We start from the raw sequence: 10666 nt of genomic DNA on the forward strand, positions 1-10666 counted from the left end.
CTTACCCTAGTCATTCGTTTATTCCTGACATATCTATAGAAAGCTTTAGGGTTATCCTTGATCCTACCTGCCAAAGACTTCTCATGTCCCCTCCTGGCTCTTCTTAGCTCTCTCTTTAGGTCCTTCCTAGCTAACTTGTAACTCTCGAGTGTCCTAACTGAACCTTCATGTCTCATCTTTACATAAGCCTCCTTCTTCCTCTTGACAAGTGTTTTGACTGCCTTAGTAAACCACGGTTCCCTTGCTCAACCACTTCCTCCCTGCCTGACAGGTACATACTTATCAAGGGCACGCAGTAGCTGTTCCTTGAACAAGCCCTCCATTTCCATTGTGCCCATCCCCTGCAGTTATCCTCTCCACCCGATGCATCCTAAGTCGTGCCTCATCGCATCATAATTGCCTTTCCCCCAGATATAACTCTTGCCCTGCGGTATATGCCTATCCCTTTCCATCACTAAAGTAAACTTAATCGAATTGTGGTCACTATCACCAAAGTGCTCACCTACCTCCAAATCTAACACCTGTCCTGGTTCATTACCCAGTACCAAATCCAATATGGCCTCACCTCTCGTTGGCCTATCTACATACTGTGTCAGGAAACCCTCCTGCACACATCGGACAAAAACAGACCCATCTAAAGTACTCGAACTATAGCGTTTCCAGTCAATATTTGGAAAGTTAAAGTCCCCCATAACAACTACCCTGTTGCTTTCGCTCCTATCCAGAATCATCTTTGCAATCCTTTCCTCTACATCTCTGGAACTTTTCGGAGGCCTATAGAAAACCCCTAACAGGGTGACCTCTCCTTTCCTGTTTCTAACCTCAGCCCATACTATCTCAGTAGACGAGTCCTCATCAAACGTCCTTTCTGCCACCGTAATACTGTCCTTGATTAATAATGCCACCCCTCCCCCTCTTTTACCACCTTCCCTGAGCTTCCTGAAATATCTAAACCCCGGCACCTGCAACAACCATTCCTGTCCCTGCTCTATCCATGTCTCCGAAATGGCCACAACATCGAAGTACCAGGTACCAACCCATGCCCAAGTTCACCCACCTTATTCCGGATGCTCCTGGCATTGAAGAAGACACACTTCAAACCACCTTCCTGTCTGCCGGTACACTCCTGCAACTTTGAAACCTTACTCATGACCTCACTACTCTCAACCTCCTGTATACTGGAGCTACAATTCAGGTTCCCAAGCCCCTGCTGAACTAGTTTAAACCCTTCCGAAGAGCATTAGCAGATTTCCCCCCAGGATATTGGTACCCCTCTGGTCCAGGTGTAGACCATCCCGTTTGTAGAGGTCCCACCGACCCCAGAATGAGCCCCAATTATCCAGAAATCTGAAACCCTCCCTCCTGCACCATCCCTGTAGCCACGTGTTCAACTCCTCTCTCTCCCTATTCCTCATCTCGCTATCACGTGGCACAGGGAACAACCCAGAGATAATAACTCTGTTTGTCCTAGATCTAAGTTTCCACCCTAGCTCCCTGAATTCCTGCCTTATATCCCTATCCCTTTTCCTACCTACGTCGTTGGTACCTATGTGGAACACGACTTGGGGCTGCTCCCCCTCCCCCTGCACTACCTTCCCTGCCATCCCCTCTAGATAAAAAAAGAAAAAGAAAGAAAGACCTTGCCTGTTATTCACTCCCCTTCTCAGCAAGCACTCACTCAGCAACCTCTGCGCCCTGAACGATAACACCTGAGGGGACATAAAAGAAAAACTACTTCCCAGTCACCAACCAGTCCCTTACCTGCAGGCTGTGACGACACGGTTCAACTTCTTTCGACTTCTACCTGCCCTCGAGCCTTCCTCTTGATCTTTACAGTGGTTGTTTTTTTTCTGGTTAGAGGAGGGGGTAGGGAGGGAAGCACTGAAGAAGTGTTTTGGGTTTAAGTGTCACTTGACAACTACTCCTCCACAAAAAAGTTAGGGTGAGCACACGGATGTATGCAAAGTTCCCCCACAACAGCCAATCAGCAGCTCCACTCTACTGCCCTCTGCAGGATGCTTGTCTTTACTTGACCAGCTAGGGTCTCTTGCTGAGGTACACCTTCAAGTTAGGGTGAGTACACAGACGTATGCCAATTTCCCCCGCAACAGCTAATCAGCAGCTCTGCTCTACTGCCCTCTGCTGGATGCTTGTCTTCACTTGAACAGCTAGGGTCTCTTGCTAAGGTACACCTTCAAGTTGGGGTGAGCATACGGACGTATGCAAATTTCACCCGCAACAGCCAATCAGCATCTCTGCTCTACTGCCCTCTGCTGGATGTTTGTCTTCACTTGAACAGCTTGGGTCTCTTGCTGAGGTACACCTTCAAGTTAGTGTGAGCACACGGACATATGCAAATTTCCCCCGCAACAGCCAATCAGCAGCTCCGCTCTACTGCCCTCTGCTGGTCATGTGACGTGGCCCTTTAAATGTTAATAGAAACATAGAAACATAAAAAATAGGTGCATGAGTAGGCCATTCGGCCCTTTGAGCCTGCACGACCATTCAATATGATCATGTAAATTCAGTATCCCACTTCCGCTTTCTCGCCATATCCCTTGATCCCTTTATCCGCAAGGGCTATGTCCAGCTCCATCTTGAATGTATCCAACAGCTTAGCTCCAACAGCTTTCTGTGGGAGAGAATTCCACAAGTTCACAACTCTCTGAGAGAAGTTCTTCCTCACCTTAGTCCTGAATGACTTGCCTTTATTTTTGGTGACTAGTGACTTAGTGACTCCCTAGTTCTGGACGTCCCCAACATCGAAAACATTATTCCTGCATCCAGCTTGTTCAGTCCCATCAGGATTCTATATGTTTCTATGAGATTCCCTCTCATTCTGCTAAACTCCAGTGAGTACAAACCCAGTCGATCCAATCTTTCTTCATATGTCAGTCCTGCCATCCCGGGATTTCGTCTGGTGAACCTTCGCTGGACACCAACAATAGCAAGAATGTCCTTCCTCAAACTAGGGGACCAAACTTCACACAATACTCAAGGTGTGGCCTCACTGAGGCCCTGTATAACTGCAGCAAGACATCCCTATTCTCATACTTGTAGCACCATCGATCACACACGAGGCGAGACGTAGAGAACTTCAATCAAGGCTTTATTGAGCAGACTTGTTCAGACTTGTTCCCCAGCAGCTCAGTCACAGAATGCAGCTGCGGGGAGTAAACCGGGTTCTTATACCCCGCCTATCTGGGTGGAGCCCAGTAGGTGGCAGATCCAATCGGGACCCAGCATCTGTCCTCCAATAGCTCCTCGGCATTCATGGTGTACCGTATTACCCCTAATACATACCACCACAATACTCAAATCCTTTCGCTATGAAGGCCAGCATGCCATTAGCTTTCCTCACTGTCAGCTGTACCTGCATGTCAACCTTCAGCGACTGTTCCATCATGACACCCAGGTCTTGTTGCACTTCCCCTTTTCCTTAACTGCCACCAATCAGATAGTAATCTGCCTTCCTGGTTTTGCCACCAAAGTGGATAACTTCAGATTTACCCACATTATATTGCATTTGTTAAGTATTTTCCCACTCAGCCAGCCTGTCCAAGTCACCCTGCAGCCTTGCAACCAGTTTCTATGCTACTGACTAAAATCCATTGTTTCCCTCAGGAGTGAAATGGTGGCTGTTGACACTTATTGAGGCATAACAAGTTTTGATATCTCTGCGCTTGTTATCACTCTGGCTGGGGGGGGCATCGGTTCAGCTGTTAGTTGTTGATTTTTGTGATTATGATGTGACCTTACAATGGGGGTGTGAGATTCCACTAGGATGGGAGTGGGTCTCTTCTATTCTTGTAACCTCTGTTGGAACCTACTAGAACAGATGGTCAATCTTGTTAGTCATGTGACCTTTAGCAGCCATTTTGTGGTTCAGCTGAAGTCCATTTTAAAAACAACAAAATAGAATATAGTCATGATACGGACAGTTCTGATTTCCTCCCATATCTTATTGAAATAACACTGGTAGGATTTTCTTTCTCAATGTTTGGTGACGCTTTGAACTCTTGATTCATTGGTTTATGAAAGACTTGGCAGAATGCTAAGGGCATGCCATTTAGTGCTATGAAGTGACATAGTGGTATTGTTTGAATCCCACCAGGGCAGTTCGTCGAAATTGAATTCAACACAAAATGTGGAATTAAAAGTCTAATGACGACAATGAAACCATTGTTGATTGTCGTTAAAAACCCATCTGGTTCACTAATGCCCTTTAGGGAAGGAAACCTGCCACCTTTATCTTGCCTGGCCCTCATGTGACTCCAAACCCACAGCAATGTGGTTGACTTGTAAGTGCCCTTAGGGATGGGCAATACATTCTGGCCCAGCCAACGATGCCCACATCCCGGGAACGAATAACAAAAAACAATTGTGCCCTATTTATGATGATTCAAATGGGAATTAATCACCATTAAACTTATTTTCAGATTCTTTCCAATATATCCCTTGTTCTGTGTTCACATTTGTCCCTTACACTCTCTGAATTGCACAGTTTTTGAAAGACCATGAAGGAAAGGCAGGCATCACACATAGTGGGCGGGATTCTCTCAGCCCTCGCCAGGTCGGAGAATCGCCGGGCCGGGCGTGATTCGCGCAACGCCGCCCCGACGCCATTGGTGCCGGCGCGGTCGGCAAGGCGCCAGTCGGGGGCTGCTCTACACAGCCCCCATGCCAATTCTCCGCCCGGGATGGGCCGAGTGGCCGCCCAAAAAACCCGAGTCCTGCCAGCGCCATTCACATCTGGGGCAGGATTCTCCGCGAACTGGCGGGGCGGGCAATTCCGGCGTGAAGGAGTGGCATGAACCACTCCGGCGTCGGGCCGCCCCGAAGATGCGTAATCCTCCGCACCTTCAGGGGCTAGGCCGGCACCGGAGTGGTTTGCGCTGCACCAGCCGGCGTAGAAGGGGCTTGGCGCCACGCCAACCGGTGCTGAAGGGCCTCCGATGGCCGGCGCGAGTTGGCACATGCGCGGGAGCGCCAGCGGTGCTGGCGTCATCCCAGCGCATGCGTGATCCCTGCCCCCCGCCAAATCCCTGGCGCCGGAGAATTCGGCAGCTGGCGGGGGTGGGATTCACGCCGCCCCCCGGCGTTTCTCCGACCCGGTGGGGGATCTGAGAATCCCGCCCCTGGTCTCACCCGGCGGGACCTTGGCGTCCATCCTGTCAGGGGTGGCCTGGTGGGGGGGGGGGGGGCAGGGGGGTCTGACTCCGGAGGGGCCTCCACCCTGGCCTGGCCCGCGATCGGGGCCTACCAATCGGCGTGCCGGCCTCTCGTGGTGTGGGCCTCTTTTGCTCTGTGCCGGCCCCTGTAGCCCTACGCCAAGTTGCGTCGGGGTCGGCACGGAGAAGGATGCTATCGCTCATGCACGCATTCGCGCCGGTCGCAGAGTGCATGCGCAGACCCACGGCGCCCATTTGACACCGGTATCGGCAGCTGGAGCAGCGTGGGGTGTGGGTCGCTCCAGTGCCGTGCTGGCCTCCTGTAGGGCAGAGGATCGCTACAGTTAGCGGTCCGATGACGCCCTCGTTAAATTCTCCAGTTTTTACGACGTCAACACTCTGCCTTTAGATGGGAGAACTGGGAGGGTTGACTGGGCGGGATTGCCCAGGATTCTCGGGATGAAGTCTGACTACTTACAGGGAATGCAGAAATCGATTATCAATCTTTTGCACCTCTGCTTTTAAGTGCGAATACTTTCCCTGACAAATCCGTTTACTGTATCAGATTGATCAGCCTCCAACCCGAGACTGCACTCATGCAATGCATGTGATTCTGACGCATAACTTTGTCATTATTTCAATCGCGCCCCTATTGTTCAGTGTTACTTTAGTGTTAATCTCATTAATAAAAGTCAGGCATGTCTTTCCTGCATTATCAAAATAAACAATTAACAAAGGATGTTCTTCAAACGTGTTATGTAACAAAATGCCTGCAACAAACAGCAATACTGCACAGGGACGAGACATGACTCATGCTGCAGGGCGCTGAAGTTAAAAAGAGATAAAGTAATTCAGAAAACCGTGGCGGCTGGTGTTCCTTTTGGTAAGTGAGGCACACACTGTATAACCAAGCTAGCTTGTCACCATGGTGACAGGCCCTTCAAGCATGTGCAGCATCTTTGGCTGCACACATTGCAAAGCAGGAACGGAGACCCTGTAACCCGAAGAGAAGCTTAAAAGGATGGTGGGAGTGTGGGGTTGGGGGTGTCCTGCCTGCCAAGGCGGGGGTGGGGGGGATACTCTGAAAATAATGCAGTTTGGACGAAAGGTTTTTCCGCTGCAAGTTGCAGGTTTGCTCTGGAATATTCTAAAACGATATTTCTTTTTCATGTTTAAGCCATTCTGCAGTCTGTGCACGTCTGACGATTCTCGGGGAGTCAGTGCCTGACCGTCCTCACCGCACGAACCGCCTCTGTCAGAGAGGAGTAGCTTGGTGATGCCCAAAATATGAAGCTTTGCAGCAGGAGGCAGCGAGGTGGGAGCAAAGTGTTTACCATTTTTGATTTCCTCTCAGAGGATGAATTAGAGCTGCGCACCGTGTGATGTAGAACCATGGAACCACAGAAAAGAAACAGCACAGAAGAGGCCATTCGGCCTATCTTGTCAATGTCGACCCAAAGACACCCAGGTACTCCTTCTAATCCCATCTTCCTGCACGCGGGCTATAGCGCTGGGTTTACAGCACTTAAGGTGCAGATCCAGGTACTTTTTAAAAGAGTTTTGGGTCTCTGTCTCCACCATCAACTCAGGCAGTGAATTCCAGACCCCCATTACCCTCTGTGTAAAAAGGTTTTCCTCATAGAATCATAGAAAAGTTACAGCACAGAAGGAGGCCATTTGGTCCATCTTGTCCATTCCATCCCAAGAACACCCAGGTGTCCTTTCTGATCCCACTTTCCTGCACCCGGTCCATAGCCCTGTAGCTTACAACACTTAAGATACGTTTTAAAGGAGTTTGGGGTCTCTGCCTCCAATATCAACTTGGACAGCGAATTCCAGACGCCCACCACCCTCTGCATAAAATAAGTTCTTCCTCATGTCCCCTCTGCACCTTCTGCCATTTATCTTGAATCTATGGCCCCTGGTTTTTGAATTCACTGCCAAGGGAGACCTGTATACTCTCTCTACCCCTCACAATTTTGAATACCTTCTCTTCTCCATGGAAAAAAGCAGCTTATCTAATCCCTCCTCGTAGCTACAGTTCCTGGCCGCATTCTTCAGTAAATCTTCCCTTTACTCTCTCCAGAGAAATTACGTCCTTCCTGTACTGTGGTGATCAGAACTACGCACAATACTCCAGTTATGGACTCACCAGTGTCTTACACAGTTCCATCATATATCCTTACTTTTGTATTCTATACCTCTGCCAATGAAGGAGAGCATTTCATATCCCTTCTTGACCACTGTATCTTGACCACTGCTACCTTTAGGGACCTGTACACTTGCACACCAAGATTTCCTACTTCATCCACCCCTCTCTGTATCTTCCCGTTTATTACCCTACACTTATCAGAGTTGAACTCCATCTGCCATTTTCCTGCCCATTCCACCAACCCATCAACATCATTGTGGAGCTTACAGCTATCGCTACATTTTCCATTACATGACAAAGTTCCCAATTATGCTCCCCACGTTCAAGTCCAAATCGTCAATATATTAAACCAATGACCAATACCCTTTATTTCCTGTTACTAAACCAACTTTGGATCCAATTCGCCACATTACCTTGTATCCCATGGACATTTAAATTTTTGACTAGTCTGCCAAGTGGGACCATGTCAAATGCCTTACTAAGATCCATGTAGACAACATCCACTACACTACCCTTATCGATCCCCCTTGTCACTTCCTCAAAGAATTCAATCAAATTTGTAAGGTACGATCTTCCCTTAACAAAGCCATGCTGACTATCCTTGACCAGTCCATGCCTTTCTAAGTGACAGTTTATCAGATCTCTCAAGATTGATTCTGACAATTTGACCACCACCGAAGTAGTACTGACCAGCCTATAATTGATTGATCTTTCCTTCATAACCTTTTTAAACAATGGAATCACATTTGCATTCCTCCAATCCTCCAGCACCTCCCCTGTGTCGAGTGAGGATTAAAAAAGAATCCCCAGAGCACCTGCTACTTCCTCCCTGACCTCCTTTAATATCCCAGGCCCTGCCAATTTATCCACCAAGGATTCCAACTCCTCTAACATTTGCACTTTCATTATGATTATTTTACCCAATATTTCACACTGCTCCTCTTGGACTACTATATCCGTATCATTTCTTTCCTTTGTGAATACAGACAAAAGATTCATTTAAAACTCTTCCCCTATCTTCAGCATCTTCAAACAAGTTTCCTTCTTCATCTCTGATAGGTCCCACTTTTTTCTTAACTATCCTTTTGCTCTTTATATACTGGTAATAGATCTTTGGGTTTTCCTGAATCTTGCTTCCTAATATTTTTTCATGCCCACTCTTTGATTTTCTTAGTTCCTTTTTTCCTTGATCCATGCACTTTCTGTACTTCTCTAGGCTATCTGCAGTGTTGAGTTGTTTGTGACTATCATCAGGTTTCATTTTCTGTTTAATCTTCCCTGTATTTTTCTGGACAACCATGGGGCTCCATCCTTAGTTTTGGAGGGGACATGTCTGCTTTGTATCCTAAGGCTCTCATTTACTAGTGCTTCCCACTGATTTACCACTGATTTATCCTTTAGCAATCTCTTCCAATCCACCTCAGCCAAATCACTTCTCAGTTTTGTAAAATTTTCCTTTCCCCAGTTTAAAACTTTTACTCCTGATTTATCTCAGTCCTTTTCCACAATCATACTAAATCTAACTGAATTGTGGTCACTATCCTCGATATGCACGGTAGCACAGTGGTTAGCACTGTAGCTTCACAACGCAAGGTCCCAGGTTTGATTCCCGGCTTGGGTCACTGTTTGTGCAGAGTCTGCATGTTCTCCCTGTGCCTCGTGGGTTTCCTCCGGGTGGTCCAGTTTCCTCCCACAGGTCCCGAAAGACGTGCTGTTAGGTGCCGTCCATTTGTAAATGTTGGCATTTAGAGCTAAAGGAATAGAGAATATAGGTGAGGAAATGTTGTTGCAACTATACAAAGCATTGGTGAGACCACACCTGGAGTATTGAGCACACTTTTGGTCCCCTTATTTGAGGAAAGATGTAGTGGCATTGGAGGCAATTCAGAGGAGGTCCACTCGGTTGATCCAGAGATGGAGGGTTTGTCGTATGAAGAGAGATTGAACAGTTTTGGCTTATACTCTCTAGAGTTTAGAAGAATGAGGTCAAATTGAGATACGGATAAAGTACACATGGAGCGGATGCTTCCTCTTGTCGGGCATTCTAGAACAAGAGGTCATAGACTTAGGATAAGAGGTGGCAAATTTAAAACAGATTTGAGGAGAAACTACTTCTCCCAAAGGGTTGTGAATCTGTGGAATTCACTACCCCAGAGTGGGGTGGATGCTGGGACAGTGAGTAAATTTAAGGAGGAGTTAGACAGATTTGTAATTGGTAATGGGTTGTAGGTTTATGGAGAACTGGCAGGACGGTGGAGTTCAGGCCAGGATGGGATCAGCCCTGATCAAAAGGCGGAGCAAACACGAGCCAAATGGCCTAATTCTGCTCCTATATCTTAAGAACTTAGAACTTATGAAAGAGGAAAGCTTTCAATGGATAGAGATGTGATGGAGGTTTGATGTGAAATTGGGATCAGGTATCTATTCTGCGCAGAAATCCAGTGGGGTGTACAAAGATGTCCCCAGGCATGGCAGGCGTATTAGAGACTTGGATGGATTTGCCCTTAACATAGAATTGAGAGTGGTTGAAAAAAAAATCTGAGATGAAACCAAGCTTGCAACTGATGAGGGAATTCCATTTGAAATATAAATTCTGCACAGTAAAGTATATCCATACTGGAAATGTGTTCGTACCACATTGAGAGATTAGTCATCCTGTTATCACAATGCTGGGAGAGCAGGAAATGGAAGATTAAAGTGATTTTTTCAGACAGGGAGATATCACAGTGAAGTACAGGGATCATCGGAGCACAACGTGAAGGTTTTTTTTCAACATAGTGACATTAAAAGTATTGACCTATTGAATAGGGAGCTTTTTTTTCTAATTTAATAATCTCAACTTGAAACAAGAAGGAACAAGTGTTCCCATGTGACCATTGCTTCAGAAGCTTGATGAATAGTGTGGAACCATTCTACGCATGGTTCAGCACCAACTAAGGACTTTACATATCTTGCCAGCAATGTAAACAGAGAAGGAAGGCCACTGTAATCTTTCCCATTTGGGAAAACGTGTGTGGGAAATGTCATTGTAACAGGTTTTTTTGTATTCTGGTGCAGCATGATGTGTTAATGGTTTGTTTTTCCGATGAAAGGAATTTAAGTTCGGATTCTTTGGGGCAGGTGGGAATTGGGAGTTCGAGAAGGGGGCGCAGACGGTCGGGATCGGGGCCGAGGACACCGTTCTCCACCACGTAGCCGAGTATGGCGAGGCGGGTGGTGCCGAAAACACATTTTGCCTCGTTGTACGTGAGGTTGAGGCGCTTGGCAAGAGAAAAGATTAAGGAGACTAGGTGCGTTGTTTTCAGACTTTAGGGTGTGTTTCAAATGAGATTGCCAAAGCTCA

The sequence above is a fragment of the Scyliorhinus torazame genome, chromosome 3, assembly GCF_047496885.1.
Source record: "Scyliorhinus torazame isolate Kashiwa2021f chromosome 3, sScyTor2.1, whole genome shotgun sequence".
Classification (NCBI taxonomy): domain Eukaryota; kingdom Metazoa; phylum Chordata; class Chondrichthyes; order Carcharhiniformes; family Scyliorhinidae; genus Scyliorhinus; species Scyliorhinus torazame.